Genomic DNA, 27,703 nt, shown 5'->3' with positions numbered 1-27,703 from the left:
CAACGGCAACGGACGAACAACGCCCTCAGCATCCAGGGACCTGAAAAAGACAATGCAAAGACTTCATTAAAGGTGCCCATCTCTTCAAGACTATAAACTCTTTATACCTACTGGCATCCGCTCGTGCAGTAACGGCGGCATCACCTTTTGGCATCTCAGCACCTGTGCCACTTCTAAGGCCACAAAAGACTTTGAGGAGCTCCAGTGACGTAACTGGAACCCACGCACCCCTGCATAAGTCACAGGATGGAGAGCCCAGCATTTATACGCCTAAGGTGAGAGCTCACCAGGACATTGGACTTTCGGAGAGTTGGCGATTAGTGAGGAGGAAGTCCAGCCAAACGGTCATTAACCCTTTTTTCTTCCGCCTGCAGAAACCTTACCCTGCAAGCCAGATGGTCAATAAGAGGAAGCCCAGTCCAGAGAGTCATCCGAGCTCTTCGCTTCTCAATTGAAGAGACTATAACAGTTCAGCCGGGACCAGCGCCTCCGTGGGAATCAGGTGAGCGTTACAATTAGTACCTTTGCAGAATCTACAAAAGTTTTCTTCGTCAGGTATTTGTTTGGTGGCTGCAAGGTATTCTCTGGTGGGTAAGATGTAGAGACAAAGTCATCTCGGATTGTTTTGGAAGGAAATCTTTCAAGGTATGGTAGTATTTCACTGAGTCCCCTTGTTTCGAATTCAGGAATTATATTAATTTTATATTTGGCCTTATCTTGGATAGTTTTCATCGAGTCATTCTCCTGGATCGTCTTTTTCACCTTCAGAGGTCTATTGATCAGGCTTTCAACCGAGATGTCATTTTGGGTGAGCAAAAATTGGCAAGCTTCTTTCCATATGTTCATGGTAGGGGAGGTCATGTTTTCTTTTATTTGCGTCAAGGTATTTGTTTCTGGCGTGCCATCATTGTTGATGATCTTGCAATAGACATCTAGTTATTTCCAGTCTGGGATGGATTCGAGTGACTGAAGTGCCAGTTTGTATCATATTCTGGGTAGGCGGAACAAAGGAGCTAATGAAAGTACCTTGCGCCAGAATGTACCCTCCACCAATGGCAAGATTGCGGGAGATATTGATAAAACTTTTGCTCCCGTATAGCAAAATAGTGGTCACCTTTTGCCCATAAAATGCTATCACAGGTTTCATTGTGTAGGCACCATATTTCCTATCGATCATCAAGCCTTGCCTGGCTAGGGTAAGTCCTCTGTTCTTTTAAGTGGTCCAATTCTGTTCCACATGAGACTGGTTGAGCCTGATGCCCAGGTATTTAAGCTCCTTCCCTTCTTCAAGTTTTTTTCCATCTAGATATACTTTTAGGAGGCTGGATTGTTTGTTGGTGCAGTGTCCCAATGACATTACTTTTGGTTTACTTGCATTGATCTTCATATTTCCTTTTATGTAATTGTCAAGGTTGTTCAGTCTTTTTTGTAGGCCAACTTTGGTCTTATCCATGATCACAATGTCGTCCGCGTATACGATATATGGGACGGGTGTCGCGTTCAATCTCTGAGGATTGGTGGAGAGGGTAGGATAATTTCCGTCGATGTTGATAAGATAGAAATGAAAAAGAGAAGCAGCCAGGCGGCACCCTTGTTTCAGGCAATTGGTGGTTTTTATTACTGAGGAAAAGCTCCCATCGTTGGTCAAGCAAATTTGGATGGTGGTGTTGCTGTAAAGGGCTTTAATAGGAGCCAACAACTCACGGGGGCAATTCTCGTGTTGGAGTTTTTTCCACAGCATGTTTCTATTAATGCTGTCGAACGCCATCTGGAGATCAGCAAACATAGGCGTGGACATTAGTCCGAGTTCTAATTGATTCTTGTTTGAGTAAATTAAGAATCAATAGATTAATGTTAGTGCCTATATTGCTTGAAAATCCGGTCTGGCGAGGATCTCGCTTGCTATTGATCTTAGCCCACTCGTTAAATCTTTTGACCAAAATAGAGGCGAATATCTTGCCTATCGGATCTAGCATCACCAGCGGGTGGTAATTTACAGGCAGCTTTCTTTCGCATTTTTTATAAACTGGAAGGAACAAGTTACTTACCTGTAACTGTTGTTCTCCAGCATGGGTCTAGCATGGATTCACATGCTCATGAATATTCCCCGTCGTCAGGCTGGGAATCCTCGGTAAAGAAAAATCAGTATCAGTTTCGTTTCTGATCTGTCTTTCGTAGTAGTAACCAATCACTGATCTCTGCGTCATACTGACCACAGCCAATGACTGCCATCTCCCTAAGCCCCGCCTCTGGCAGCCATCCTCAGATTTGGTAGCACGTAAAGTGGCAGTATGACCAAGTGAAGAGCCGCAGAGGGGTAGGCGGGAGGGTTTGCATGTGAATCCATGCCAGACCCATGCTGGAGAACAACAGTTACAGGTAAGTAACTTGTTCCTTCTCCAGCATGGGGTCTGGCATGGATTCACATGCTCATGAATATAAGAATACATAGCAGTACACACATGCACAACCACGGGAGGTGGCAAAAGGCTCAACATTAAGCAATACAACAACTCAACATTAAGCGTCTCTTACCTCCTCACCAGGCTCACCTTAAGTGAACAGGTTGCGCAGCACTGCTTGGCCGACCCTGGACTCCTCCCTGGAATCCCGATCGACGCAGTATAATCTAGTGAAGGTGTGCGTCGACCTCCACGTAGCAGCCCTGCAGATGTCCAGCAGGGGTACACCAGATAGGAACGCCGTAGTAGCAGCGATCGCTCTGGTCGAATGGGCTCTCGGACGGCCTGGCAGCGGTCAGTTAGCCAACCGGTGCCAGTGCATGATGTAGCCGGAGAGCCATCTGGAAATAGAAGACTTCGAGAGAGCCTTCCGTTGATTCACGTCCGAAGTTCACAACCAGCTGTGATGTCCTCCGAAAACTCTTAGTGCGGTCCACGTAGAACTTCAGCGCTCTAGCCACATCCAGAGAGTGCATAGTCCTCTCGGCCGGCGACAAAGGAGACGGGAAGAAAACTGGTATCACCAGGGGCTCGTTAAGATGGAAGTCCGACGGCACCTTGGGCATAAAGGAGGGGTGCGTCCTAAGCACCACCCTTGAGGCATGGAAAGTCAAGTACGGTGCTTTGCAGGATAGGGCCTGGATCTCTCCCACTCGTCGTGCGGAGGCAATGGCCACCAGGAATGCAGTCTTCCACGACACAAACTTCATCGGTGCGGAGTGCATCGGCTCGAATGGGGGCCCAATGAGCCTGGTCAGCACCACGTTAAGTTCCCACGCCGGGGCCTTCACCGGCGGGAACGACCGGGACAGTCCTTTCATAAACTCTTTTACCAGTCGATGGGACCACAGGGACATCCGTCCTGTGGTTCTGGTATATCTGGAGATCGCCGCCAGATGAATCTTAACGGAGGCATGGGCTAGCCCAGCCTTTGCCATCGACAGCATGTACGGCAGCACTTGAGGGGCCGTAATCCGTAGGGGGTTGATCTTCTGTGCTCGGCACCAGATAGAGAACCTCTTCCACTTATGACCGTAGCATTTGAGAGTCGAGGAGGCCCTGGCCTTTGCAAGAACCTCTCTGCAGTCGGCCGGTATATCGTACCCTCCAAACTCTAGCGCTGCAGGAGGCAAGCCTGCAGGTTCAGCGACGCCGGGTCGTGATGGAAGATGGCGCCTCCTTCTTTGGAGAGAAGATCCGCGTCCGCCGACAGCTTGATGGATGGGGACGTTGACAAGTCCAGAAGGTCCGGGAACCAGATCTGCCTCGGCCACGCCGGTGCGACGAGGATCATCCTGCACCGGGACCTCTTGAGCTGGTTGATGAGTCGAAGCAGCAACGGCAACGGAGGGAACGCATACAGGTATAGGCCGCCCCAGGGGAACGAGAACGCATCGCCCATGCTTCTCGGCTGGGGAAACCTGTTGGCGAACCTCTGGCACTTCGAGTTTGCCGCTGTTGCGAACAGGTCGATTTGGGGTTTGCCCAATCGTCAGAAGAATTGATCCACCTGATCCTGGCGCAGCTCCCACTCGTGACACGCGCGCAGCTCCCTGCTGAGCGAGTCGGCGATGGTGTTTCTTTCTCCTGCCAGGTGGAAGGGAACCAGGAACATCCCCTGGGCGACCGCCCAGTGCCACAGATCCTGCGCCTCCTTGGAAAGGGCTGGGGATCTGGTGCCTCCCTGCTTCCGTATGTAAAACATTGTCGTGGTGTTGTCCATGAAGATCCGCACCACCTTGCCCTTGAGCGACGGGAGGAACGATTTGAGAGCCCAGAACATGGCTTGGAGTTCCAGGATGTTGATGTGCAGGAGCTTCTCCTCCGGGAGCCAGAGGCCTCTTGCGTGGAGATCTCCGGTGTGGGCGCCCCAACCTTCCAGGGAAGCGTCCGTTGTCACCGTCTCCTGGTACGCCGGCGTCTGAAAGTCCGTGCCCGCCGTGAGGTGCACTCGAACGCCCCACCACTGAATCGCCCGCAGGAACACCTCTTTGAGGGGGACCCTGTCTTCGAAGGTGCCCGACGCCTGCATCCAACGGGCGCCGAGAAATTCTTGAAGAGGGCGCATCCGTAGTATGCAGAGGCGCACCAGGTAGATGCAAGAGGACATCATTCCCAGGAGGGACTTGATGGACCTCACCCTGGCCACGTCCGTGGCTAGCAGGCGCTGCACTTTGCCCAGAATGGTCTTCGTCCGTTCTTCCGACGGTGCCGCCAGGCGCCTCACTGTATCGAGCTTCGTTCCCAGAAACAGGGCCACCTGTGACGGCACCAGGTGGGACTTTGGGTAATTTATGGCGAATCCCAGGTCTGTGAGTAGCTGGACAGTCATCGCAGTGTGTTCGACGGTGAGTTCCCTCGTCCTGGAGCGGATGTGCCAGTCGTCCAGGTAGGGGTAGACGTGAATCCCCTGCAGGCGCAGCCGCGCCGCCACAGGTGCTAGGCACTTGGTAAAGACCCTGGGGGCCGACTTCAATCCGAACGGCAGTGCTCTGAATGGGAATAGTTTCTTACCTGTAACTCCATTTCTCCAGCATTGGTATCTTTCATGGATTCACATGCTTAGAATATTCCCCGTCGTCAGGCTGGGAATCCCCGGTACATTATATATAGACCCTTTCCGGTAGGAAAACTTTCGACGCTTATGCGTCCTATCCACCTTGTTTTGTATCATGCGTGCCCGCACCGTCAGGACGTCATGATATAAATACAGGCCCCGCCCCTGCGCTCCCTCAGATTTCGGCCCCCAAAGTAGTGGGGGAACCGGTTTGCATGTTCAGGGGGAGGCAGGTGGGCGCATGTGAATCCATGAAAGATACCAATGCTGGAGAAATGGAGTTACAGGTAAGAAACTATTCGCTTCTCCAGCATTGGATCTTTCATGGATTCACATGCTTAGAATAGATTACATAGCAGTACACCCCCAAGAGAGGAGGCGTGCATGCAAACCCATATACTTTCTACGCAAAGCCCGTTCCCTATAATCACGTATACATTACTAATCGTTAACATAGGAAAACAAACCACATATAGTCATAAATTCCACAGGATACCACCCCTAGTCGGGGCTTACCTTATTGGAATAGGTGTCGGAGCACTGCCTGTCCCATCTTGGTATCTTCGGCATGCTGCTGCGACAGGCAGTAATGGCGGGTAAAGGTGTGTGTAGCCCCCAGGTAGCCGCCATGAGATGTCCCCCAGAGGGACTCCGGCCCACAGTGCCGTTGACGATGCCACTGCTCTAGTTGAATGAGCTCTTGGCCGTCGTAGAAGAGGTTTCCCTGCCCTGGAATGGCAGTACGAAATGGTAGATGACACCCATCTTGACAGTCCTTGCTTAGAAATGGCTTTTCCTCTAGCACCCAAACCATAGGCCACGTACAGTTGTCTTGTTTCTCTGAATGGTTGCGTACGATGAAGATAAAACTTGAGAGCCCTTTTTACATCCAATGTGTGTAACATGCGCTCCGCTACCGAGCATGGCTCCGGAAAGAACGTAGGCAACACGATAGAGGAGTGTTTATGGAACACCGAAGGAGCTTTCGGTATGAACTGTGGGTTAGTGGCAAGGGCTACCTTGTTCTTGAAAAATCGTAAGTACGGTGGGTCTACCATTAGAGCCTGAACTTCCGAAATACGTCGGGCTGAAGTGATGGCCACCAGGAAGGCCAATTTCCACGACAAAAACTTTAGAGACGATGATGACATTGACTCAAAAGGAGGCTTCATAAGAGACGTTAAGACCAGATTGAGGCTCCACTCCGGTGGAAATTTGTTCTCTGGAGGGAAACTCCGAAAGAGGCCTTTAAGGAAGTGCTTAATCAGGCGGTCGCTGAACAATGGTGTCGAATGCCGTCGACGAGTAAACCTGGAAATGGCGGCCAGGTGTACTTTTATTGACGATACCGATAGGCCCTTTTGAGCTAAGAACAGCAAGTATGGCAGGAGCTGTTCCGGCTTAATCGATTGCGGGGCCAACCCTGGTCGATCCTCACACCACTGACAGAAACTTCTCCATTTGTACTTGTATGAGGCGTTTGTGGAAGGCGCCCTTGCCGCTTGCAGGATACGCCGACAGTCCTCCGGAATCGTTAGCCGACCGAATTCGGCGAAGTCAGGAGCCAGGCCGTCAACTTGAGGCTGTCCGGGTCGTGATGCCAAACTACACCCTCCTGTCGAGACAGAAGGTCGGGGGTCTTCTGGAATCTCATCGGTTCCGCCACGGCTAAGTGCAGCAGGTCTGAAAACCACACCTGTCTGGCCCAGTACGGGGCCACCAGAATTACTCGACATGGGTACCCGAGGATCCATTGTAACGTCCTCCGGACAAGGGGAAATGGAGGGAATGCGTACAGGAATTTGTTCGACCATGGGAAGGAGAACGCATCCCCCAGAGAGCCCTGCTGAGGCCATCTGCTTGCGTACTGATGGCATTTCCTGTTCTTCGTCGCGAACAAATCTATGGAAGGATGTCCCCATTTCTTGAATACTTGCTGTAGTTGTTGGTCGTTCAGCACCCATTCGTGAACTTCGTTCATTTGTCTGCTGAGGGCATCGGCTTTCACATTTCTCACACCTGGTAGGTGGAACGCCAAGATTTGCATGTTGTGTTGTAGGGCCCAATGCCAGATTTTCTGTGCCTCCGTCGATAGGTACCTGGAACGTGTCCCTCCTTGTTTCCTCAAGTAGAACATCGTAGTGGTGTTGTCCGTCATGACACGCACTACCGAGTCCCTCAGTTGAGGAAGAAAAGATTTCAGAGCCCATCTCACTGCTCTTAGTTCTAGCAGGTTGATATGCAGGGAGGACTCCTGCAACGACCACTGGCCTTGTACCTGTAACGTATCCAGGTGAGCTCCCCATCCGCTCAGCGATGCATCCGTCACCACCGTCTTCTGGAACTCTGGTTCCACCAGAGGCATTCCTTTCGTTAGATGAGTAGAAACTCTCCACCAACAGAGTGCTTGTACCAGTTGATCGTCGATCAGTCTGTCGGACCAGCGACCTTGGCTCTGCGCCGAACGGTCCGCTAGAAATTCCTGGCAGGGCCTCAAACAGACGGCAGTTGTTTATCAGCGGAATGCAGGATGACATGGTCCCTAACAGGGACATGTATTTGCGCACCGACACCCTGGTACCGCATCTCCATTCCGATGCCTTGCTTTGTAACTTCTGTATTCTTTCGCTGGATGGTCCTACCAGACTTGTGTGCGTATGAAACTCTGCTCCTAGGAAGACCAAGGTCCTCGAAGGCTCTACGGAGGACTTGCTGAAGTTTATCGCGAAGCCCAGTTCCTGTACGAGGGACATCGTGGCCCCCAGACTTTTTTGTGTTTGTTCCCTGGACGAGCCTCTGACCAGCCAGTCGTCTAGATAGGGATAGACATGGTGACCGTCCTTCCTTAAATGGGCCGCTATGGGGGCCAAGCACTTGGTGAACGTCCTGGGGGAGGACTTGAGACCGAACGGGAGGACCTTGAACTGAAAATGCTTTCACCCGACGACGAACCTTAAATATCTCCTGTGTCGTGGGCGTATTGGGATGTGAAAGTAGGCGTCTTGAAGGTCTAGTGACGCCAGATAATCCATGGGTTGCACCGACCTGATAACCTCCTGGAGTTTTAGCATTTTGAACTTTAGGCTCTTTAGCCATTTGTTGAGCACCCTCAGGTCGAGAATGGGCCTCCATTTTCCATTTGGTTTCTTGACAACGAAGAACCGGGAATAAACTCTGTGTCCTTCCTGTGCCAAAGGAACTCTCTCTACCGCTCCTTTTCGCAACATAAGCGCCGCCTCTTGTCGTAGGATTCGGAGGTGGGGCTGGGTCGAAAATACAGGAGTAAGACGTGGAGGCTTGTCTTTGAATTGTAGCGCATGACCCATGCGAATCGTGTCTAGAACCCATCGATCTGTGGTGATGCATTTCCATTGGTCGAAGTCCGTCATTGGTTGCTGGTTTGCTTGTTCTTCGTCGACGAGGGACCCGAGCCTCGCCGCCTGGAAGCTTGATAGTCTCTGCTTCTACGTGCCGATTGGGACGCTCGTCTGAACCCTTGTGAAGAGTACGAGGGCCTGTTAAATCCCCGATCCCTCGAGGCTCCAAAGCGGGAGTTTCCAGAAGCACCCCTAAAGGGGCGAAAAGAGCGAAAGTTTCTACCCGTTTGGAGGGCGCCGAGGGACCTAGCGGTATCCGTGTCTTTCTTCATCCCCTTCAACGCTTCGTCAACCTTTTCGCCATCAGGTGTTCCCCTTCACATGGCATGTCAAGGACTTTGTACTGGACTTCAGGACGGAAAGTAGTACATTTGAGCCACGCTTGTCGACGAAGTACTACGCCATGGTTGATTTGTTTGAATCCAGACTCTGCTAGGTCAACTGCAATATTAATCGCGTGGTTCGAGGCCTCTTCGCCCTCCCGCAACAGTAACATGGCTGCTTTCCGGTGTTCGTCTGGCAGGTGTTCTAGGATAGGGGCTAGTTTATGCCACATTTCTCTATCGTATCGTGATACGATCGCTAAGGAATTGGCTGCTCTTACCGTCGTCGCACCGACCGAGAGCACCTTTTTTCCAAAGGCGTCTTGCCTCCTAGCCTCGCTTTCTGGTGGAGTTGAACATTTTTGCTGTACCCTGGCCTTCCTAGCCGCTGCCGCCGACACCACCGAGTCAGACAGAGGTTGTGATGTTAGACATTTTGGAGTGGACTCCGGAGCTTTAAACTTTTTCTCAATCCGCCCCTTTATAGCTGGCTCCGAAAACGGTTGGCGCATCGTCTTGAGACCTTCCTGCCACACGTGGTCCAGAATTGGGATGGCAAATACCGATTTCCTCCTTTGACCCATATGGTCAAAAAGGAAGCAATCTTTCTTCTGCTCCTCAGGAATCAAGCCGAACTCGGAACAAGCTTTTCCCATCATTGCATGGAAGGCTCCCACATCATCCGGGGGGGATGGCTGTGACTGGCTCCTCGTAGATTCTACCTCTACATCCGAATTCCATGTTGGGTCCCTCGAAGGTGACAGGGAGATGTCTGACCCTGAGTCACCCAGTATAGAATCGGACTCCGACAACTCACCCTCCTCCTGTGCTCGAGGACGATCTTTTACTGCCTGAGGAGTCGATGGGTTTTTAGTCGTCGAGCGAGCCGCACAAGTTTGCTCGTCGACAGGAGGTACGGAAAACGGTGACAACGAAGTCCCAGGTTGAGGGATCTGCGTATCCAGCCGCTGCAGGAGCTTCTGAAGAGTATTAAGCACATCCAGAGACAAAACTGCCTGGGGGTTCAATAACGTTGATGATATAGGTACCATACCCCCACTCGCACTCGTCGTCGTCGACGTGGAAGGCCGTAAGCCCAAATCCGATGGCTGCAGAACCGTGCTACCTTCTCCTTCCACCGAGCAGGCCGTGTCTGGCTGCAGTAAGACCTCAGGGGGGATCGGGTCATAGACCTCTGGCAGCCAAGCCATAGACTGAGTCTCCGTCGACGAAGGAATCCCAACCGCTGCTGCCTGAACGGTAATAGGCATCGTCAATGACACCGAGGTCAACGAGCAAGTTGTCGTCGTCGAGCCCTTAGACTTCGTCGCCGATTTCGATGCCGACTTCCCGGCTGAAACATCTCGACTCACGGAAGACCTGGAACGGTCCCCTGAGGAGGATTTTGACAGCGCTTGCCTCTCCGTCTTAGATGAGGAGGAGGAGGGCTTTTTATGTGATGAGGAGGACCCAGCATGCTTTCCCTTATGCTTGTCCTCAGCGCGGTTTTCTGCTGGCCGTACCTTTTTCGATGGAGGTTCCGACTTGCTCCTGGAGCCAACTTCCGAAGCCGGGTAGGCACCCGCTCCGTCATTAAGCCAGTCGACCAGCCTTCTTTTACGGTCCTTAAGGGTTTTTTGGGAGAAACCCTGGCATATCTCACATGTATCCGCCGTGTGGTGCGGGTGGAGACAGTAGATACAATCCATGTGTGCATCTCATTCATAAACTTTTTTGAGGCCACATGTCGCACAAGGGCGAAATAACGCTTTTCCAGACATATTCTCTAGAATTTGAACTTCGCCGAAGCGAAACAGAAAAAACAACCTAGTTTCCACTAGCAGTAATCACGAGGATCCCACTACTTTGAAAGACGGTTGAAATCTGAGGGAGCGCGGGGGCGGGGCCTGTATTTATATCATGACGTCCTGACGGTGCGGGCACGCATGATACAAAACAAGGTGGATAGGACGCATAAGCGTCAAAAAAGTTTTCCTACGGGAAAGGGTCTATATATAATGTACCGGGGATTCCCAGCCTGACGACGGGGAATATTCTAAGCATGTGAATCCATGAAAGATCCTATGCTGGAGAATGGTAGTGGCGTCCCTGGACGACGAACCTGAGGAACTTTCGGTGACTTCTGAGGATGGGAACGTGGAAGTAAGCATCCTCCAGGTCCAGCGACGATAGAAAGTCGCCATCCTCCTGTCCCAGCATGTGCTGGAGGGTGACCATCCTGAACTTTTGTGACCTGATGTATTTGTTCAAACGACGAAGGTCCAGGATGGGGCACCACCCGCCCGTCTTCTTCCTGACGAGGAAGTACCTTGAGTACACCCCAGAGCCCCTGAGCCTCTTCGGGACAAGCTCAATGGCGCCTTTTCTGAGCATCGCCTGTACTTCCAACAGCAGTTGCAGGACGTGGTTTTCCTTCCTGGCCACAGGTGGAACGTGAGGGCACTTCCTCAGGAATTCGATAGAGTGTCCTCTTGCCAGGGTATCCAGCACCCAACGGTCGGTGGAGATGGACTTCCACACGCCGACAAACTTCGTCAGCCGGCCTCCCACCGGGGTGCTTCGGTGGGGGCCCGAGGCCACGGCCGGTTCAGTCCTGCTTGGAGGTGGTGGCCTTGCCGTCCTGGCCACCTTGCCGACGAGGCGCTCCCTGCTTGCCGCGACCCCTGTAGGCCTCCTGAGACGAGGAGCGTGCCGCCTGGCGGTAGGACGACGAGCCACCGCTGGATCCCTTGGAGGCCCCTTGTCTGCCTCCGGAGCTCCGAAAGGGCCGTCGTTGCTGAGGGGCTCCTAGGGCGCGGGCTGTCTCCGTGTCAGTCTTTATGGCTTGGAGAGATTCGTCCACCGCCTTCCCGAACAAGTTGCTGCCGTCGAACGGCATGTCCAACACCCTGATCTGGACGTTCTGACGGAACTCGGTCGCCCGGAGCCAACCCCATCGTCGTAGGCAAACTCCGTTGCCCAGCTGGCGGAACCCGGTATCGGCAATATCGGTTGCCACCGTTATGGCGTGGTCCGACGCTGCCTCGCCTTCTTGAAGTATTTCCAGGGCCTCGGACCTCTTGTCGTCCGGTAGGAAGTCCAATATGGGGGCCAGCTTAAACCAGAGCTCCCTGTCGTAACGGGCCACGATTGCAAGGGCGTTGGCCGCTTTGATAGTCGTCGCCGCCGACAAAATGACCCGTCGCCCCATGGCGTCCAACTTCTTTCCCTCGCCGTCCGGAGGGGAATTCGACGTTGAGGCTCCTGACCCCGCCGCTTTCTTCTTCGCCGCCGCCGAGACGACCGAGTCTGGCGTTGGCTGGGCCCTAAGGCACAGGGGAGCGGTCTCGGGGACCCGGTACTTCTTCTCATACCGGTCCCGTTTGGCTGGTGCCGTGGAGGGGTTCTTGAGTACCGACAGGCCCTCCTCCCAGATGTCATCGATTAGAGGCACTGCGATGACAGTCTTCCTCTTGGCCTCCAGGCGCTGATAGAGGAAACCTTCCTTTTTCTGCTCCTCCGGGCAGAGCTGGAACAATTCGGACGCCCTGGCGATAATGGCGTGGAACGAGCCAATCTCGTCGTGCGGAGAGGCCCGTGCGACGGGAGACCCGTTCCGTCGTTGTCGCCCTCAGAACCCGTCGTCGAGCCCACCGCACCGTCATCTCCCGACTCGTGGGAGGATGAGGAGGGAACTGCAGGCCTTACGGGGGCGAGCGGAGGAGAGGGTTAGGTCCTCCGTCGTTTGTTCTGAGGACTTCCCGACAGGCCAGGTTGCGGGTCCTTCGGCCTGGGCCGTGGTAATCTCGTCCTTATCTCAGAGCATAAGGACTGGATGGCAGACAAAATGGCCGCCGAGCCATCCTGAGGCATAGGTTCCGGCTGCGCCGGAAGGGAAGGCTGCCCTTCTTCTCCATCGTCGTCTTCCTCGGTTATCTCCCGAGGATCTTCCTTGCGGGATCGAACCTTCTCGAATTGGACTTCGAGATTCCTCACGACCTCGGTCAGTTCCCCCTCCGAGGCTGACTCCGAGCTCGAGGAAGCTACCGTGCCCCCCCCCTTCTTCCATCACGGGGGCCATGACGATGGGCTGAAAAGAGGATTCCCTCCTTGGCGGCAGGGAAACTCTAGTCCCGGAGGCAGTCTCCGCTAGCGGGGTCTCTGCCGGCTTGGCCAGAGTCGCCGCGATCGCCCCGATAGAGGCCTTTGCCTGCTGGGCAGGGGCCTTCACCACCTTAGGTGCGTCCTGGGCCTTCTCCTTAGGGGGAGGGGCGACGCCTCGCTCCCCCTCTCCCGAGACCGGACGGGGCTTCTCCCGAAGCTTACCCGGGGTCTAGGACTTCCTCTTCCTCGAACCGGAGCGCTGGCTCGTGGTTGACGGTGCCGGGGAAGGTGCGCCCTGCCTGGCGACCGAAGAGCCCGACCTTTCGGCACTCCCAGAGCCAGCGGACTCGCAGCGCTTGGCCTGGTGTTGGGCCCCTGTCGCCGGGGCGCACGCACAGGACTTAGAAGCCCGATCGGACCCTTTCTTCTTCTCACCCGTTGAGCCCTTCTCCAACCAGCTGGCGAGACTGGATCGACGGTCCCTCATGGTCCGCTCCGACAAGTTCTTGCAGAACTGGCAGTCGTTCTCTACATGAGTCTTGTCCCCATGAAGACAGAGGCATCGCGAATGTTCGTCCTCCTTAAACACATCCTGCAACCCGCATCCAGGGCAGCTGCGAAACAGCTTGCGTCCAGGTGACGAACTTGCGTCCTGGGCCATCTCGAAGCAGGCCGCAAATCTTCTGGAATCCTCCAAGAGGTTGATTCAACAAAATCTTCACCCTTGAGGGGCGTAGGAAAATCCCGCAACGGGTACCCGTTAGCGGAAGTAGAAACGGTGGAGCTTGAGGCTGGATTAACCGAAAAAAAATGTGAAAATTCACCTGAAAAAGCGCGAAACACGCAGCAAAAGCTCGAGAGCCAAGCACGAGGACTCCCAACACTTGAACGTGCGGTAGAAATTTGAGGATGGCTGCCAGAGGCGGGGCTTAGGGAGAGGGCAGTCATTGGCTGTGGTCAGTATGACACAGAGATCAGTGATTGGTTACTACTACGAAAGACCGATCAGAAACGAAACTGATACTGATTTTTCTATACCGAGGATTCCCAGCCTGACGACGGGGAATATTCATGAGCATGTGAATCCATGCCAGACCCCATGCTGGAGAACTACGATTGCTGTTTTCCATGTGTTTGGTATTCATTTGTTTTTGGAGATTAGGCCAAATATTTGGATGCAGAGTTTAGCCCAGGCTTCTGGCTGTCTTTTGATGGTATTGTTGCTGAGGCCGCCAGGCCCAGGTGCCTGTGAGATGTTCAGCCTTCTGATATGAGCACGAATTTCATTGTACTCCCACTGGTTAGACCAGAGTTGTTTGTCGACATTGGAATTGATATTGTCACAGGTATGATCATGGGGGGAGGGGGGGGAGTTGTAGAACGATCGAAAATGTCCAATCCAGTCATTCTCAGCCACACCCATGATCAGTCGGTTTTGTAGTACGTGGTTTTGGTTGAGCATAGCCCATAAATCCCTGGTATTTCTCTTGCTCAATGCCTGTAGCAAATATTCTGCATCATTTTGAACAATCGCGGCTATGATGTTTTTAAGCCAGTTTCTGTATTTTTGTTTGATGCTTTTTATTTTATCAAGTTGAGCTATGTGATCCATTTTTTTTTTAGCTATTCTTAAGGAATGCCTTTGCGCTTTCAAGAGCAGTTTCCTTAAGATAAACGTGGGTATGCTCCCTTCTGTTGGTAAAGCCCCGTTTGTGTTTTTTGGATAAATGGTGCAAGAAGCCATTCATAGTTGATCTTTTCTTTCTTTTGCCTGTTGGATGTTTTGAAAGTCTCTTCCAGACATAACATTTTTTCATCTGGTTTGCAAAGCCTGTTTAGCCCAGCATCGATTTTTATCTGTTGGTTTTCCATTTTATCCATGCGACAATAAGGAGCATTCCAAGTTGTAAGAAGCTTTGCATGGTTACTGAGTAAGTCAATCATAATTTCAATTTTTGTGATGTTATTAAGCCGATTAAATGTGTAAATCACCTGTAATGTTCCTGTTAAGAAGTGCAAGATTGCGTTGCAGCTTAATTTGCAGTCGGGAGTTTTAATGCCAACGTCTTCAAACAGATGAAGGTTTAAGTCCCTGCAGATGATTACATGTAGCTGTTCGTATTTCATGTATACATTATCGATGGAGGTAAATGTCTCATCTAGAAATTCTTCATTCGACTATATCGACGGGCTCCAATAGATGTTGATTGGGGCAATCAGATATCGCTCTTATTTCCATTTTTCTGGCTTTTCCATACGATTCTGTTGAAGAATGGTTATTTGGAACCAATTATTATCATATTATATGAAGCAGGGGAGTATACTCTCTGTATGTTTGATATATTTCTAGGAGCACTCTGATCTTCATCTTCCCAATCCGTCCTCTGTGTACCTTCACGTTTGGAGTAGGGGGAAATACCCCTCTTCTGCTTTTTTTCTCTGATGTGATCATAGCTTTGTCTTTCTGTTTCTGTTAAGAGGTGAATACGAGATCACCGAAGTGGTAGAGCACTTGAAGCCGAATAATTCCAACTGTTTCACTTGCTCCATGATTATTGGTCATGTTATTTAAATAAATTTGGACTAGTATTGAGTCAGTTAGATCATTATCCGGGAATTCTACCACTTTAATGTCTTGTGATCCAATTCTTTGCAGAGCAGGAATTGCACGAAATAATCTCAGAAGATTGGTACCATTTAGGATTAGTCCGTTTTGTGGCAGATTTGATCGATGTATCTCAATCGTGTTCTTTAAATTTGAGGATCTCAGATCGACAAAAATTGGAGGTTTCATAGAGCTGTCCAAGTTGTCTGCTTTTTGAGATGGGCAGAATGGTTTTGCTTTCTTATTGACACTTCCGTTTCTTTATTGGCTTTCTGGTTGTAGCTTTCTGTATGTGATCGTGTAGGCTCATAGTCTGTGGACCAGTTGCCACTGCCATGGACAGATACAAGTCTGGACAACGCTTCTTCGGTATCTGAGACTTCTTCATAGGTAAGTATATAATTTTTGCTGTTCTCCGTGTTCCTTTCCAGGTATTCATAAATGATGTAAAGTGACAAAGTGTTGCTGGAGACATCCGATATTTGGTTGATCATTCTTTCTACAATGATGCTTGCGTCTTTTGCAATTTGGGGTTCTTGTTGTGGATCTTCATAAGTCGATAAGTTAATAAGTAATTTCACAATATTCTTGTCCTCTAGGTTCTTGTTCTTTTGATCTTAAACGTTTTTCTGTAAGTTTATGTTGGTTCATAGAGGGATCTTTAGTTTTTCGAGCGGGCAATTTGTTATCCTTAGGTGCCACTTCTTTTTTTCATAGCTTCAGACAATGTCAAATTACTTAAAAAGGCTTGTGAGCCCTTTCTGGACTTTTTAGCAATGATTTTTGCTTTCCCGTGTGGCATGTTGCATTGCTTTTCAGTGACATTTGTAGGGTTTTTAGTCTGATTGAATATCGGAAAGGTCTCCACAGGGATTTCAGCAGATAATGGTCTTTCCTATTGTGTGTCTTCCTGGCGGGAAAGTGTAGGTTTTCTAATATTGCTAGTAGGGTATGCAATGACATGGTTCAGTGGAGCTGGCAGTGCTGATGGAGGTGGAATTTGTTCAGTTATTAGAGAGATAGGTTTAGTATTCGCTAGGCTAGCGTCCGGCTTGTCATGAGCATTCAGGGCATTAGAGGTGGTATTTCCTTTAGTTTGTTTTGGATTATCATTGTTATCTTGTTTGTTCGCAAGTAATTTGATCAGTGTGGTAGTGATCTGTTCCTTGTCCATATCATCATGTCTGGCAATATCAAAAAGGCGATTCTGCCACATACTATTAGTTTCCGCCTCAGTATCAAGTCTACTTTGGATCTTGTTTGCCAATATTTCCATATATATTTGTTTTTGTATGTATCATAGCAATCAAAGTTGCTTGATCACGCATGGCTTAATGGATAGATTCATACAATTTGATGAATGGAATAAGGACCAGATCTGAGGCTGTAATCCTAGTACTTTTCAATTTGGCCATCGTTGGTAAACGATTATTACATTCTTATTCAGAAGTATTACAATGACATTTAGAATTCGTCTCTTTTTTGCTGCTAGTTTCCGATGCCGTTTGATATTCTTGTACGAATTCAGACGGTTTATAATCTGCAATATTTTTCTCAATTTGCATGTCTAGTGCACAATTGGTTCGTGCGTTAGAACCTGCCAAAGCTTTTTCATGTCTCGGAGTGGAAGTCTTTTCCAGTTTGCTCGGGTTGGATTTTGTGAAGAGGAAGCTTCCAAAGACTTAGTTTCTCTTTTCTTGGTCATACATCATTTGCTCAATCTCTGCAATGTTGAGAGAGAGCCTAGCTGTGCAGTGTTTCTCGTGGTTTGTCCGGCTGAGGCCGCAATTAGTGCTTTCCAGTTGAGATTTGTAGTAGTTATTTTGCCAGAATTCTTTGGCTTGAAGCAACTTTTTTTGTGTGCCGTTGTTGATTCGATCATGGAATCATTTGTGTTAGATATTATCTGTTATGTTCCTCCTTCCCTTTTTTATGCGGGTTCTCAATTGTTTCTTCTTGATTCACTTTGTTCATCTGATTAGTGTGTGAGGGACAAGTCGTCTAATCATGACTTTGCGTGCCTTCAGCAAAGGATTGCGACTGTGGTGGTGTCTCCAAAGTTACTTTACAGGTGTTATCCTTTTTTTCATGACTTTCTTTGTTGTTCTGCTTTCGAATGCAGCAATTAATTTGTGTATTTAAATCTGCCTGTTTGCACACCTCCGATGACGTGTTGGAACAAATAGAGACTTCCTGTTTATGATTTGCATTTGGAGTCATGCAGAACGCGGCACTCGGTGGGCTATTTCTGTATATTTTTTCCTTTTCTTTGGAGGGTGCAGGTTCACGGTCGTGTTCAGTGCTATTGCGATTTGTTTTCACTTCAAGGTTAATGCCGCAAAAGGTGTTCAAGGTTAAACTGTCTTTGTCTTCAATGGTTTGCTCGTCGGTCATTAAGCTCTATTGTCTTTGCGGGAAAGAGATGTCATTTAAGATGAGTGGTGAAATGGTCAAATGAGAGAATTTAGCAGAAGTCGTTGCAATTGCGCTTTTGGAAATTTCTAATACAGGGAAAGCTTCTTGCGCGGTCTAGTGAGAGGACCGGTAGAAGCCATTATCAAATGGCAAATGGTGCAAAAGGCAGCGTGTTCACAGATCCGACTGAGGGGAGTCAGCTGAGGCAAGGGAAGGAGGGAGCACGGGGGGCGGGGAGACTGTCACTAGTAGATAGTCAGTATTCGAACATCTCCTTAGACTGACATTTTTGATTAGTATGTAGGACCAGTACAGTGATTTAGTGCAAGGTCAGGGCAAATTCGGTACAACTGTTAGCTCATTGACCCTCAACTCTGCATGTAATCACAAGCACGAACACAAGCATTCTGCTCATTCAAAAGGGAAAGCTTTTGTTACTCAGCACGTCCTAAATCAGAACGCTACAGATTTTCCCACAATCCGGACCGCAAAGAAAAGCATCGGGGAGTACACAGGGCAACATAGAGAGTGTCCTTACCAACGGGATGCAACCCTTCTACGGTCTCTCTCCAATCCCACCCTAGATCAGGCCAACCACCTCACTTCACCCACAAGTCACAGTGAGTTCGCCGCCCCTCGGATCTCAGAGCTCGGCAAGGTAGAGCAGCGTCGAGAGGTTAGAATAATGGACCTAGAGACGTGCTTAGACAAAGATTTGCGCAGGATCGCGCAGTCAAGCCGCACATCTCACCAGCAAGCAACTGAATGAGGCTGCTTCAGACTGAATTGTTTGATGCTATTCAACTGCCTTTAAAATGCCTTTGTTGTACAACCTACCCCACTTGGCAAAATCAGCTACACACACACACACACACACACACACACACACACACACACACACACACACACACACACACACACACACACACACACACACACACACACACACACACACACACACACACACACACACACACACACACACACACACACACACACACACACACACACACACACACACACACACACACACACACACACACACACACACACACACACACACACACACACACACACACACACACACACACACACACACAGGAATCGGGAAGCAAGAGCTTCCTAGTTCCTGCACATGTGTGCGCAGGGGCCTGCACAGGCCTGGGTGCTGAAACCCATGGGTGCTGAAATGTCCCACTCCGGGCTGCTCTGTTCGTATGAGCGAGGAGGCGCAGGAGTTCCCCCTCGCACATATACATGCAGTTCCCCAGCATTTCCAATGAGCTATGCAAGGCTGGTGAAGCAAAAACGCTACATGCCTTGCATGGCTCAGTGAGCATGTGAGGCTGGGGAACTGAACTGTCAAATGGAAACAGTGTTTCCCTTTGACAGTTCAGCTAGCCCAAAAGCACTCCCTCAGCTTGAAAAAACAGTAGGGGGGGGTGTAGTTGGTAGTTCTTTCAGGACAGTCAGCCGCCCAGTTTGAACTGGATTCTCACATGCAGGCTGGCAGACAATGGGCTGCAAAGTTTTGGACTCCTCCCTTGCTTCCTGCCTTCGCAGACACTCTGGAGTATGTGCAGGGAGTCCACAGGACTCGCGCCGAATATAAAAATCTCTCAAAGGAATATCTCACCCTGGAGTTGCTAAAATGGCGTAAAAAGAATACAGGGGCCATTTTGGTAAAATGGGTACCCATGGATGACTTAACTGGGGCTGTGGAAACAGCCCGCTGTGAAGGGGCACCAAATTAATAAAAAGCTTCACTGCCACCAGCCATTAAAGTCAAATGTGTCCTTGTAACAAATGTTACATTTAAAATAACAAAGGGGATACCCAGTATTCCCCAGCACTCCACATAATGGAGGCAGGGGGAAAGGGGGTGGGGGGGAATGCTGATCTCACCTTATAAAATGTAAAAGGGAACCAAAGATCCTTTCTACCCTTGCGAACTGTAGTTCTCACAAGGTTAGCCAGAGAAAGTTAGAAGGGGAGCCCCTAGGGCAACCCAGCAACAATAGGCACTTATTGCCAAAAAGTTGTCAAAAAGGATAACTTTTGGAGAGTCTTAAAAAATGACACCCATGAAAAGAGTGAAAGATTCTGCGAGTGTGGAAAATGTTTCCCACTCACAGAGGTATAAGGAAAAATAAGCCACCAGTAAATGCAAAAAATTCTGGGGCTGACACAGGTCAGGAAGATGTATCATTAATATGAAAATCTAACTGAACACTCAGACACAAACCTCTGTCCCAGCAATGATCCAGTTGAAGACAAGGACCAAAAAGGAGGAAACTGAAGTATGGCGCATGCGGCTGAACACTCAGCAGCCAAGAAAACAGATGTATACTAATTGACCTTTTACACAATTGACCTCGGGATAATTGACCTTATTTAAAAGGTCAATTAAGGCATATATGCGGGGGAAACCCCCCGCAACCTCCCCTCCAATCTAAAAACCCCTGCTACCCCCCCCACAGAATCCCCTTATATTATTTATAATCCAAAACCAACACAATCCATATATAAAATAACTAAAATAAAATAAAGGTCAATTGTGCAGAATGTCAATTAGGACCTCTATAATTAGGTCAATTAGGACAAAAGGTCAATTGTAAAAGGTCAATTTGTGTAATACCAAGAAAACTGCCTGGAGCATGGAAGAATCATACCATTGTTCTAGGTCAGCTCAGGGGAGAAAAGCCGAGCAGCAAGCTAGCTGGGGATGGACCCACGATGGAGACAGGTGTGGGCAGCACTATAGATAATGGGTGCATCAGCCACTTTTACTCCATAAGTAAAGGCGAAACGTCCTCCCCCCATAAAATGGGGAGAAAAATACTACCAACATAGAACAGGAAGTCACACTGGAGCATGTCCCTTTGCTTTCACCCACAGAGCTTCATGGATGTCTGGTCTAGTTGTACACTTCGTGCCATGAAAAGAAACTTGTTCTGCCAGAACTGAAGAGGTAAACATATCTTTATATGCTTGAATAGTCACATGCAAATAAATATTCATCACAAAGACACTTATTTTACAGTTACATTATTTTACTCAATTACAAAATACTCATTGGAAGTAGGACTTTCACTGGGTGAAGGCGGAAACGGAGGATGTCCCAAACAAAGAGCCGAGGATGAGCAGCAGCAAACCATTCAACTTCTAAGGCTAAAAGATTTCCCAAGGAAGGCATCACTGCATGTAAGATGTCTCGCAAAGAAACTGCCAGTCCAACCAACAGGGAGGACTGAAGAAAGTAAAACTACACCCCGTATGGGATTCCACCAGCACAGAAGGAGTAAGGTGAAAGGAGCCAGGGTCCTTAGCAGCAGCCCTATTCAGCAGCAGTATTTCAGGGGTTCAGGTACATATCCAAGTGTGGTGGCAGAATAGCTATCCTGCGCAATGTCTCTCCCAGCATACTACAAAGCATACGTGTTGGGCCTAACATATCTGAAAAGCCCTAGCAACCCGATGGCACAGCGCAATGACTTCTACTTTACCATATTTTGTATTCGGATACAGATAGTTTGTTTCCTTATATGTGCTGTGCGCTATTAATGCCAGCCATGCCCAAGTTTCGAAAAGGTAGAAAGCGCAAGGCCTACATACTGTTTTCGTAGCTACATGTTGCAAGAAACCATTATATAAAATATCTACAACACCCACTTGGTTGCGTGGCAATGATGCATTATACCATTGATTCGCCTGTATAAAGTTATCCTCGGATACAGCCTCAGCAACTGTCCGGGAAATGCCGTTGCATTCTATCCAAATCTCAGCTATTTGTAACCAAATACAAGTTTACAAGCAGCCTTGTTCAGTGTGTCTTTATTATTACTGTTACCTCACAGAACTATTACTTGCATTATCAGATGCTGCCGCCACACTCCAGGACGTCACGCCTGCCGTTACAGAATAGATGGTCACCTCTGCCTGCTGTCAATGGTCACAATGCACCCCTAGCATACTGCTTCATTAAATGATGGTATGAGCTTTTAATGTAAGTGTTAGGGAGAATTCTCTCTTTAGGCTGAATTTCCTAACCTAGTGAGTCCCCCAGCAGCTTTGCTGGATTTCTGGAGTTTGTTTTTTTCTCCTGCCAAGAGTGAGACTCTTTCTCCCACTCTTGTACATGATTTATGGTGTTCCTTTGACTGTTAATGTGTTTTATGGGCTATGGGGTCCTTTACTCCATAGGGTCTCATGTGTTTTTACTATGTGTGTTACACAGCACCCTCCGTGCAGTAACACAGGGGTGTCAGACTGACTACTGTCTCCCAGGGCATGTAAAGTCACCATTGGCTTTACTAGTCCCAAATTATTAACAGAAACCAGTACAAACCATCATATTGTGAACGTACTGGTCGGGGCAATTCAATTGCCCCGGGGTCTGTTAGTCGAGGGGGCACGTCTCCGTCCCCCCTGATCGAGTTTTGGCTGGTGGCAGTGGATACTACTTTTTATATTCGACCGCGAATATACCCCTATGGGATTTTCCCATTGTTCGAGGCTACCAACTTAATTTAATTCTCATAGCCTCGAACATACCGCCGGTTTATTTTTTTTAATATTAATTCGCCGGTTGGTATTTTTTGCCAGGATTCGATTCTAAAATGGCGTTTGTGTTCTCTTCTGTAACTCCAACCCAAGTCGAGCCCTTTGTTCCACTTTTTGGCGGGCTTCTCCACAGAAGCCTCCAAAAGTGGTGCTACTCTGTCTGGGTACCACAGGGGGTATGGGAGGGGGTTTAGGCACCCTGGACTGAGGGTAACCTTGGTAACTCAAGTCGCACTCTTGTGTGATTGGCCCAAGTGGTGAGCCGGCCGGCTCACCACTTACCATGTTTGATTGACAGCTAGGCTGAGTGAATGGGGGTGTGCTGCATAAAAGCAGGACTGGAACTTCAGAAGTCGCCACAGGACCTGAGAATCCGACGAGGGAGAAGCTGAGCCGACCTACCACGACGACACCACCGGTGGAGCCCTGCGGAACCGACTCACCACTTCCCGACGACAGAGAAGATCTCCCGGCTGGAGAGGCTTCTTCCCCTGACTGGAGGGCACTACCGGTTTACCTTCTTCTCTTCGCATCCCAGGCCGTCTTGTGGTCGAATTGCCCGTGCCAAGCACCCCGGCAACCGGATAGCCACTTACCACTGGACCGTGAATAAAAGGACCGCTCCTTTTACCCGAGAACTCCGCGGCTGGTTTCTTCACTGGCAGTGCAACGGACTCCTGTCTTCCTCCCCGACGAGATCCTCTCTTTCCCCGGACTAAGCACAGACTTGCATCCGCTGCCAGGAACAACTGCCCCCGCTGGAGTATTCTCACCACTTTAAGGTACCATGTCCGCCAGGCCTCCCTTTCTAAAGATTGCTACAAGGTAATAATAACCCCTTAACCTTCTGGACTGGGCTGGCCGCCTTGACCCTCTAACTGGTCCCTTTCTTTTGGTTCAACTCTTTTTGAACCTTTGCAAGACTCTTGTGCACTGCAACCGTGTGACCTTGGACACATTTACTTTTGATCCTCTTAAAGTGGATCCGGCCTACTGACTCTAAACTCACAGTGTTATTTTGCCTTCCTCTCTTGTTGTGTTCTTGTAAAAGTGTTGGGATCTGTTTCAATTTATTCTCTGCTTTTCTCTCCCTTTTAAAACAAATTATTAGAGTGCCATCTGCGTTAAGCGCTCACCGCTGTCTGAAAATAAGTGGGGCTTTACTTAAGACTTGTCTAATATTCTTCTAAGGGAGTGTATATCTTTTAGTGACCGTGTTTTTGAATTGCTTACTATTAGTGCCTGTGTGTTTTTCTAGATGTGGTTTTAAATAAATAATTATATCTCTTTTACACCAAGCCCTGGTCAGTGTTTACTTGTTCTACTGTGTTCTTTTTGACCTATTGTGCATACTCTGTATACTGCATAACTCTTCTTGAGGGAAGTCTGACTGCTCAGCCACAGCTACCAAGTGAATCTGTGTGGTACAGACTGCTACCAATTGGGTTTACTGCCAAACACCTGTAGTCTTAAATCTTTTGCAGTGGTCCCAGAGGGAACTGCACAGGTTTCTGCCTAACAGTAAACCATCAAAGAGGGTGCTGTTGCGTGGCTGGGAAATGGCCACCGCCTGAGTCTGCTGCGACGAAGGCAGACATTCTTTATAACTATCCTGCTTTCCAGTGATCTATGCAGTCCATGACCTGGTGTATGTTCTCCTAATGTGAGGGACCATGAAACGCTGTAGTCTGGGGAGTGAAGCCAGAGTCTCTCCTCTGAAACACGGTCCTCCCGTCCTGGCACTGGCCTGCGGGGACGAGCCGAACCAGAGTTTCTCACGACCAGCAGAGGCCGATCTGTCGGCGAGGTTATCCTGCTGCAGGCCAGATTAGGTTTGCTGGTGGGAGCAACAACGGATCCTGCCCCGCCCAATGCCTATGGGGCAATAGTGTTCCTCTTGCATATGTGCACATCTGCAGTCGGCTCATTCCAGGTGCGGAGCTCGGCCCTGGAGCGGGAACGCGGGCTGCAACACGACACCGAGCTCCCTGCTGGCTGCATCGGGCCCGGGATGGAGATAAAGCAGGTCGCACAGCTTGCTGCTGAGCCGGATGCGAGGGCCCCGCTGTGTGGGGTGGTGCCCGAGTCATGTAGGGGGCCCTTCCCGTCTGACCTGCTGGGCCCAACCCACCTTGGTTTATTTTTCACTGTCCACCGAGCCTGTCCTCGCCTGGGTCCACCGGCTCTCACCAGCAATTGAGCCGACGCTCTAGCAGTGCCTTGCCCCTACAGCTCGGTGGGCCTGGGCGGACTGCTCAGACTTGGATCCCCATGAACAATTCACGTACTGTGAACTGTTCCCTGGGGATTCTGAGCGCTCTGGGATTGATATCTCCCCAAAACTGACAGGAGGCTCACTGTATGGACTGGAGCTGTGCCGATTGTGGGCCTGGTCGGAGGCCAGATGGGGGTGGGGGCGGTTGTTGTGGGGGCCTGGTCGGTGCCTGCTTGGGGCATTCTGCCGATCCTGCTCTCCTTGCTGGGTGGACTAGGGTCTGGACCCCTGGAACAGTGACCGATCTGAGAGACTGCGGGTGGTGCTGAGGGGCTCATGAAATCGGCTCCTACTGGAACCTTGGACTGGCTGTGCACTGAACAAAGTGTGCAGTGGCATACTGTGGCTGGACTCCCCCAGGAGAGACGGTGTGTGGCTGGGCGAAATATCACGGGATAATCGCAGTATAGACTTGAATCGGCTATTGGCTGCACCCTCCCTCCCCCTCCAGCCCCCCCAACATGGCAATCCCAAAAAACAGGTCAAGATGGACCAGTTTGCTAAGGTGCCACCCCTCCTGCTATGATGCCTGACCCGTCTCAGATGGATGTCTCGACCCTGAATCAGACATTACTGGCCCTAAAGAACAGAACCGATAACCTTGAAACCAAAATTGATGCCCTAACATGCAAAGTTGATGTATCAGCTGTCCAAATTGATAAGCTATGTGGCCGCATGACCGAGGCAGAGCAGAGGATTGGCGATGGGGAGGGTAAGGTGGTTGTTTTGCAACGAGAGGTTGCCACACTCCAGCTAACAGTCAAGAAGGTGGTAGCCAAGAATGACGACCTGAAGGGCAGATCGAGAAGGAATCATTTTTGTATCCTGGGAGTGCCGAAATCCACACCCATGGACAATATGGAAAGATTTGTAGAAAAATTGCTCATAGAGGTACTGGAGAGCCCACCAGTCACAACCTGTTTATGGTGGAGCGCGCACACATCCTTGGCGGCCAGACTTCCCCTGGGGCACCAGTGCGGCCCATCATGGCTAGAATTTTCCACTATTGGGACATGATCCTGCACCGAGCCGCCGGAGATGAGAAGGATCTGCGTTGGGGGTCGACACCATCTGTCTTTTCCTGGACTTTAGTCTGCAGGTGCAGGATCAAAGAAAAACTTTTCAAACTGTTAAAAACATCCTGCGAAGGAAGGAGGTGCGCTACTCGAAGTTGTTTCCTGGCAAAGTTAAAGTGGTGCACAAGGGCAGGGTAACGTTTTGCATTGGATCTTCCTGACCCTGGTGGGTCTCCCAGTCGATCACCTCGATCAACTGACGGTATCCTGTCATGTTCAATTGCTCTGGTTCTCCATCTATGGGGGACTATGGGCCCCTCCGTAGGATGCCCATGGAGAACTGGTCCCATTTGAAATAGCAAACAACGCAAATATGTTGTAATATGCCTTCCGTCACAGGGAGCTAATCCAGCCGTCGTCGGCCCCCCATACCTGTAGGCATTGCAGACATTGCTTGGTGTTTAGTGATGGGGTTGGTTAGGGTGGTGGGGGGGCATAGAGGCCCTGTAAGTTTGTGTGTGTGGCGTTGGTGGAGTTACGGGGAGTTAGTATAAGGTTTTGCCTTCCGTAGGAGATGAACCCCACAGTCCCTCACCAGCTATCCTGTGCCCCACTTTGAGTTACAATGGAGATCAGATCATGTAGAGGGGGAAAAGGGGAAATGGACAAAACAACAAACGACACAGGAGCTCTTCTTGCTTCTTATTTGCACTCTCATTGGAATTAAAAAGGTGTCAGAACACAATTACACTTCTTATTAAACTTCCATACCTATACAAGAATTCCGTATACATGCAACTCCTCCCGCTACTAGCTTGGAGGAAATGAATATCTTTATGCTTTTGCTGTTTTAACTCATTCTAAATTTCAAAGAAACAGTCTTTTTTCAAAGTTAATCCCTTTTTCTTTCCATGTAAGTTTGCATTCTTTAAATTGCTGAAAATTCAAAATGTACATATGTTTGCAGTGAAAAGGGTTTCTCAGTGCTGCTTCCCAAATAACTCTTAGTTGCTCCACAGTTAGTTACCTATTTCCAACTTTCCAACGTGGTAAGTATCGTTGTCAAGAAGTATCATAACATGTTATGTTTATTTCCTGAACAAAGATTTCTAAATACCTAAAATGTGCATCTTCAGACTACGTTTCCCAGAATGCTAAAAAGATGGCCACCGGCTTTCCTAGAAGGCATGCGCATCCATTGAAACTTTAAATGTTGTGCATTCAGAATAAACCTGCTGGCTGATGCGCTTTTAAGTTACACTGAAATCCACTCTTAAAGAGGTGTTCCTTTCCTTTTTAAAATGTTCACTGAACGTGTGTTAAAGCTTGAAGATTATTTTCGCCGACGCACGCAACCTTTCTGAGTTGCTCCGTATTACGGCACAACTCTTTCCACTTGCTTGAACACGCAAAACAAGCGAAACAAGCACGGATTCAAAGCAGTAAATTTAACATGCCATAAAAACTCGCTTTAAAGAGAGCACTTCAGGAGGCTAAGGTCAGATCGATATCACAGTAGCGGTGAAACTCATAACTTCAAAGTAACACTGCTTTCACACACACGCTGCTCGCGGCCTCACACGAGTCATATGCTGCTCAAAACTAAAAAATAAACTATTCGCTAAGGTCGCGTTGAGACTGCATACATTCCAAACCCTATTCAGAATTGTTCAGGGTCCCAAGAACTACATGAAAAACTGTTCAAGAAAACAGTTTCCAATTCCTAAATGCTCTGCTTTCCTTAACCAAAAACACAGTTCAGAGTCTTTGCTGAATAAACTTTGCTGTTGCTTGCCAAAAAGCTGCGCCCCCACCAGATAATTGTAGACTGCAGGCCTTTTCAAACCTGCTTGAAACTTGTTTGAATCTTCTGGCTTCAAATGTCAAATGGGGCAGGGCTAAAAGGAGCTAATTCAGTCAAAGGAAAAATGATGAAAGGCAGTTTAGAATGGACTGCCAAGACAATCTTCCCCCACCATTCTAAATTGGATCTCTGCTGAGGGGAT

This window comes from Ambystoma mexicanum, chromosome 9 (genome assembly GCF_040938575.1).
Source record: "Ambystoma mexicanum isolate Mex_15411 chromosome 9, UKY_AmexF1_1, whole genome shotgun sequence".
NCBI classification, from domain to species: Eukaryota; Metazoa; Chordata; class Amphibia; order Caudata; family Ambystomatidae; genus Ambystoma; species Ambystoma mexicanum.
The sequence above is the reverse complement of the archived record's forward strand: the minus strand, read 5'-3'. Positions refer to the sequence as shown.